Source organism: Sus scrofa, chromosome 12 (genome assembly GCF_054392235.1).
Source record: "Sus scrofa isolate SSC_HxYL_T2T_F1_AM1 chromosome 12, Sscrofa_HxYL_maternal_Yorkshire_Landrace_v2.0, whole genome shotgun sequence".
In the NCBI taxonomy this organism is placed as follows: Eukaryota; Metazoa; Chordata; class Mammalia; order Artiodactyla; family Suidae; genus Sus; species Sus scrofa.
The window spans coordinates 48,073,025-48,080,030 of record NC_139394.1 but is presented as its reverse complement, the minus strand read 5'-3'; the positions used below and the strand labels follow the sequence as shown (position 1 = coordinate 48,080,030).

Below are 7,006 nucleotides of genomic sequence, written 5' to 3'. Positions count from 1 at the left end.
AATTCGCTTCCTAGCCTTGGAACTTTCACATGCTGCAGGTGTGGCCAAAAAAGAAAAAGAAAAGATTGGCTTATTGATTTTTATGAAAAATGGTGGTGAGGTTTTGGATTGTATTACCCTGAGTCTCTGGATCAAGTTGGAGAGAATTGATTGACAGTATGACATTGAGGCTTCCTATGTAAGATTATCATGTAGCTTTCTGTTGTATTTTTTAAAATTTATTTCAATTATATTTTACAATTTTTTTCTTGTTTAGGGAACTTGTACATCACACGTTAAGAGTTTTTCCTAGAATTTTTTTGTTGCTTTTGTACATGGTATTTTTAAAAATTGCTTCTTCTGATTGTGAGTAGAAAGTAACTTTTTTTCCCCCTCTTTTTAGTGCCACACCTGCAGCATATGGAAGTTCCCAGGCTGAGGGTCTAATCAGATCTACAGCTGCCAGCCACAGCCATGCTGGATCCTTAACCCACTGAGTGGGGCCAGGGATCGAACCCACATCCTCATGGCTACTAGTTGGGCTGATTTCCACTGAGGCACAATGGGCACTCTGAAGATAACTATCTTTCATATTTTGTTTTTTTATCCAGTGACTCTTCACTTTAATTGATTTATCTCTAGACTCTTGGATTTTCTGTATAGACTATAAATTATTTGTAAATAGTTCTAGTTTTTGTTTCTTCATTTTCAATCTTTATAACTATTTTTTTCTTTGTGAACTCACTGAGGTTTTTTGGTGTTGAATAGAAGTGGTGGTAGTAGGTATCTGTGTCTTGTTTTTGATATTAAAAGGAAACCTTTTATGATTTCACATTAAATATAGTGCTTATAAATTAAAAAAATGGCTCTTAATGAAGTTTTTTTTCTAGATTTCTAAATTTAAAAATACCATATATCACTTATGTGTGGAATCCAAAAAAAATGATACATACGAACTTATTTACAAAGCAAAAACAGAGTCACAGACTGTGGAAACAAACTTATGGTTACCAGAGGGGAAGAGTTGGGAGAGGGATGGATGGATTGAAAGTTTGGGTTTGGCGAATACACTTCATTGCATATGGAATGGATGGTCAGTGGGGACCTGCTGTACAGCACAGGGAACTCTATTCAATAGTCTGTAATGACCTATATGGGAAAAGAATCTGAAAAAGAATGGATACATGTATATGTTTAAGTGAATCACTTTGTTGTATAGCAAAAATTAATACAACATTGTATATCATCTGTAATTCAATAAAATTTTAAAAAATGAAAAAAATTCTTGAATGAATGTTGGGTATTACCAAATGCTTATTCAGTGTCCATTTAGGTGATTATATCATTTTTCTTTTAGTTTGTTTATACCGTTTATCATTTATTTTCTGACTTCTGATAATTATATGAAACTTGAATTCCTGGGGCAGTTCTTGGTTGAAATGTATAATTTAAAAAATTGATTGCTAGATTACATTTGCTGGTGTTTAGGATATTTGTATCTGTGTTTATGAGTAAAATTGATTTATAATTTTCCTCTCTTATATAGCCCCTGTTTGTTTTCCCTATCAAGGTTATTCTTGTTTTATAAAATAAATTTGGGAGCTTATCTTTTTATGTTATCTGCATGTTTATATAGCAGTGGAATTACATGTCGATTTGAAATTTGGCAGAAATCTCCAGTAAAGCAGTCTGGGCTGTTAGTACTTTCTTTGAGGGAAAGTTTTAAACCGCTGGTTGTCTTTCTTGAATTGTTGTCATTCTTTTTTATATGAGTTTTGGTAAGTTGTATTTTTCAAAGAACGTGCATTTCAACTCAGAGGGTATTCATGATACCTTTTTATGACCTGTTTAATCTCTTTTGGAACTGAAGTTATGTTCTGTTTTCTATTCCTAATGATAATTTTAAAATTATTATTATTATTTTTTTACTGCCACACCTGTGGCATATGGAAGTTCCCAGGCCAGGGGTCAAATTGGAGCTGCAGCTGCGGCCTACCCCCAACACCAGATCCAGGCTATGGCAACACCAGATCCAAGCCGCATCTGTAACCTGTGCTGCAGCTATGGCAATGCTGAGTCTTTAACTCACTGAATTGAACTGTCATCGTTGGGTCCTTAACCTGCTGAGCCACAATGAGAACTCATTTTTTTCTTGATTGATTTTTTTCTGCTTTTGTGTTTCATTTATATGTTCAAAAGCACAATTCTTAGCTTTGTTAATTGTATTGTCTCTTTTTTGTTTTGTTATTTTTGCTATTACTGTTTTCCTTCCTTGGGCTTATGCTTTATTCTTTTTTCCTGACTTTTAAATTTTATTTTTGGTTGTGGTAAAATATACGTAGCATAGAATTTACCATCTTAAAGGTGTACAGTTCAGTAGTGTTAAGTACATTGACACTGTTGTACAACCAGTCTCTAGAATTTTCATCTTGCAAAATTGAAGCTCTGTACCATTAAACAACTATGGCTTCTTCCACATGCCTTGCCCCACAACCCTGGCAGTCAGCACTCTATTTTCTGTGTCTCTGAATTTGACTTTTCTAAGCACTTTATGTAAGTGGAATCATACAGTGTTTGTCTTTTTTTTTTTTTTTTTTTTTTTTTTTTAAGGGCCTCACCTGCAACATATGGAAGTTCCCAGGCTAGGGGTTGAATTGGAGCTACAGCTGCTGGCTTACAGATCCGAGCTGTCTGTGACCTACACCAAGCTCACTGCAACACCAGATCCTTAACCTACAAGCAAGACTTGCATCCTCATGGTTACTATGGAACTCCCTCAGTATTTGTCTTTTTTGACTAGCTTATGTATCACTTAGCATAATGTCCTCAAGGTTCATCCATGTTGTAACATCGTTAGAATTTCCTTCCTTTTTAAGGCTAAATTATATTAAATCATATGTATATAGCACATTTTTGTTTATACATTCATCTGTTGTGCACACCTGGGTTACTTCTACACTTTGGCTTTGTGAATAATGCTGCTGTTAAAATGAGTGTGCAAATATTTTTTTGAAACCCTCCTTTTAATTCTTTTGGGTATATACCCATAAGTGTAATCGCCGAATCATGCTATTTTTTTTTTTTTTTTAATGGCCGCACTGTAGCATGTGGAAGTTCCCGGGCCAGGGGTTGAATCTGAGATAAAGTTTGACCTTTGCTACTGCAGTTGGATTTTTTTTTTTTTTTTTTTTTTTTTTTTTTTTTGTCTTTTGTCTTTTTAGGACCGTACCCATGGCATATGGAGGTTTCCAGGCTAGGGGTCTAATCGAAGCTGTAGCTGCTGGCCTGTGCCACAGACACAGCAACGCTAGAGCCAAGCTGCAATTTACACCATAGCTCACGGCAACGCCGGATCTTTAACCCACTGAGCGAGTCCAGAGATTGAACCCTCAACCTCATGGTTCCTAGTCGGATTCGTTTCTGCTGCACCACGATGGGAACTCCTGCACTTGGATTCTTAACTTGCTGTGGTGGGAACTCCTAGTAATTCTATTTTTATTTTTTTGAGGAACCAGTATACAATTTTCCATAGCAGTTGCACCATTTTACATTCCCATGAACAGTGCACAGAAGTTCCAGTTTCTCCACATTCTCTCCAACATTTGTAATTTTCTGTTTTTTTTTTTTGATAGTGGTCATCCTGAGGTAGCTTTCTGACTTTTTAGGTTGAGGTTAAGCTCATTAATTTTGAATGTAAATACTCAAAACTCTAAATTTATTAAACGCTGTTTTAGTTGTAGCAAACAAGCTTTCATGATTTTCATATTTTCACTATTTTTATCATATATTCATTTTTTATCATACATTCATTATTTTTTATCATATAATCTTTTCTAAAAGTTTTATTGAAGTATAGTTGATTTACAGTGTTCTGATAATTTCTGCTGCACGATGAAGTGATTCAGTTATACATGTACACACATCCATTCTTTTTCAGATTCTTTTCCCATATAGATTGTCACAGAATATTGGGTAGAGTTCCCTGTGCCATACAGCAGGTCCCTGTCTACCAGCCATTCCATATACCACAGTGTACATATGCCAGTCCCAGACTCCTAATCCGTTCTTCCCCCTGCCTCTCCCATTTGGTAACCATAAGTTCATTTTAAAAGTCTGTGAATCTATTTGTGTTCTTCAGATAAGTTCATTTGTATCCTTTGTTTTAGATGCCACATATAAGTGATGTCATAAGATATTTGTCTTTCTCTGTCTGACTTACTTCACTTAGCATGATAATCTCTAGTTCCATCCATGTTGCTGCAAATGGCATTATTTCATTTTTAACGGCTGAGTAATATTCCATTGTGTATATGTACCACATCTTCTTTATCCATTTCTCTGTCAGTTACACATTCAGTTTCCATGTCTTCTCTGTTGTAAATAGTGGTGCAGTGAACATTGGGGTATGTGTATCTTTTTCTTTCTTTCTCTTTTTTTAAAGGCCACACCTGTGGCGTGTGGAAGATCCTGGGCCAGGGATTGAATGTTATCTTTTAGTCTGCTATGCTGCACAGGGTATAGACCCTGTATCTTCACAGCGACACCAGCTGCTGCAGTTGGATTCTTAACCCACTGCATCAAGGTGGGAACTTGGTGTATCTTTTTGAACTATGGTTTTATGCAGGTATATGCACAGGAGTGGGATTGCTGGATCATATGGTAGTTCTATTTTTAGTTTTCGCCATACTGTTTTCCATAGTGATTGTATCAGTTTATTTTCCTCACAGTAGTGTAGGGGGAATTCCCTTTTTCTCTGCACTCTCTCCACCATTTATTGTTGTAGACTTTTTGATAATGGCCCATTATTTTTCAATTCTGGATATTTTCTGTTTTCCATTATGATTTCTCCTTTCATCCAGAGTACTTCTTGATTTTCAGACATTTTCGTAATTTTCTTTTGGTTGTTGATTTCTATCTTAATTGTCTTGACCATTTGGTATGGTTTGTATGATAATAGTACTTTTCAGATTTGAAGTTAGCTTTATGAACTTGAAGATTGTATTATTTATTTCTATATAACAAATTCCCCCAAATGTAACAGTTTTGGACAACAGATATTTATTATCTCATAACTTTTTTTTTTTTTTTTTAAATTTAGGGCTGCACATTGCAGCTTATGGAAATTCCCAGGTTAGGGGTTGAATTGGAGCTGCAGCTGCCAGCCTACACCACAGCCACAGCGATGCTAGATCTGAGTTGTGTCTGTGACCTACACCACAGCACACAGCAACGCTGGATCCTTAACCCACTGTGGAGAGCCAGGGATCAAACCCACATCCTCATGGATACTAGTCGGGCTTGTTATGGCTGAGCCGCAACAGGAACTCCTCTTATAACATTTTTATGTGTTAGAAATCCAGTAGCACCTCAGCTAGATGTTTATGGTTTGCAGTCTTTCTTGAGATTATAGTTAAGCTCTTGGCTAGGCTGCAGTCATCTGAAAGCTTGACTGGGCCTGAGGATTTTTTCGCAATCAGATCATGTACACAGCTGTTGCCTGGAGACCTCAACTTTTAGCTAGCTGTTTGCAGAAGGTATCTGTTCCTCTCCACTTGTGCCCTTCCATAAGGCTGCTTCTGACATGGTACCTGGCATCCCCCAGAGTTAGTTAACTGAGGGAAGCGGAAGCCAGTCTTTTATGACTCCCAGAAATGATCTGTCTTCACCTCTGTCATACTGTATTTGTCATGAAGAAGAATCCTGTTATGTGGGTTAGGAGAATCCTGTTACACAAGGGCATGGGTAACAGAACTTAGGAATTTTGGGGGCCCACCCTGAAGTCTGACTACCTACCTACATGTAACAGCCCCATTTTAATAGATCTTATGTGTTCTTGAAAGTAATTTGTAGTCCCTAGTTCTTGGGTATGATTTTTACATGGGTCATTTTGATCAAGTTTATTAACCAGTTCAACTCTTTTAAATTCTGATTGATTTTTTTTTGTCTGCTAGATCTTATACTGAGAGAGATCTATATTAAAAAATCTTTCACCGTATTGAAAGATTTAAAACTTTGTTGTGTATGTGTCAATTGTGTGTGTGCGTGTTAGTCATTAGGTGCATGAAGGTTTAAAAATGCTATCATCCAGATAATTTGAATCTTGTATCATTTCATAGTGGTCCTCTTCATTTCTAGTGCTTTTTGCTTTCGTTTGCTCTAGTTTTCTTTGCTTTTAATATTTGCTGGGTAGAGCTTTTCCTATTCTTTGACCACCGGTCTTTCTGTGCCCTTATGTTAGTCCATCTCTTATAAATAGTATGTATGTAACCAGTCTGAGTTCATTTCCTTTTAAGTGAAGAGTTTAGCCCATTGATATTCATTGTGGTTATCTAGATATTTGGATTCACTTCTGCCATTTTATTATGTGCCTTTTATTTGTCTTAACTCTTTTTTTCCCCCCTTGAATCTCAGACTTTCTTTCTGGGTTCATTTTTCTTCTGCTTTAAGCATATTCTTTAGAATTTCATCTGATGAGAGTCTGTTGTGGTAATTGCCCTTATTTTCCTTTCATTAAAAGTGTCTTTATTTTTCCTTTATTCTTGAATGTTAGTTTTACTGGATATATAGAATTCTAGGTGATTGTTTTTTTTCTCAGTATGTTAAAGAACTCATTTAACTCTCTCTCTTTTTTTCTTTTTCTTTTTATCTTTTTAGGGCCGCACCCATGGCATTTGAAAGTTCTCAGGCTAGGGATCTAATCCAAGTTGTAGCTGTTGGCCTATACCACAGCCACAACAATGCCAGAACTGCCATGTCTGTGACCTACACCACAGCTCATAGCAACGTTGGATACTTAACCCACTGGGTGAGGCCAGGGATTGAACCCGCATCCTCATGGGTCCTTGTTGGGTTCGTTAACCACTGAGCCACGTCTGGAATTCCTTTTTTCTTTTTTGGCCATCCCATGGCATCTGGAGTTCCTGGGCCAAGAAGCTCCAAGATCCAAGCTGCAGCTGCAGCCTGTGTTGCAGCTGTAGCAACACCAGATCCTTTAACCTACTGTGCTGGGCTGGGGATCCAACTTGTG

General features: G+C 36.9%; 1 protein-coding gene across 26 annotated transcripts in view; it reads left to right on the top strand.

Annotated features, from left to right (window-relative positions):
* The window catches only part of NF1 (neurofibromin 1), a 267,698-nt gene that overhangs the window by 26,366 nt on the left and 234,326 nt on the right, over positions 1-7,006 (top strand). The gene's annotated exons all lie outside the window — the stretch shown is intronic.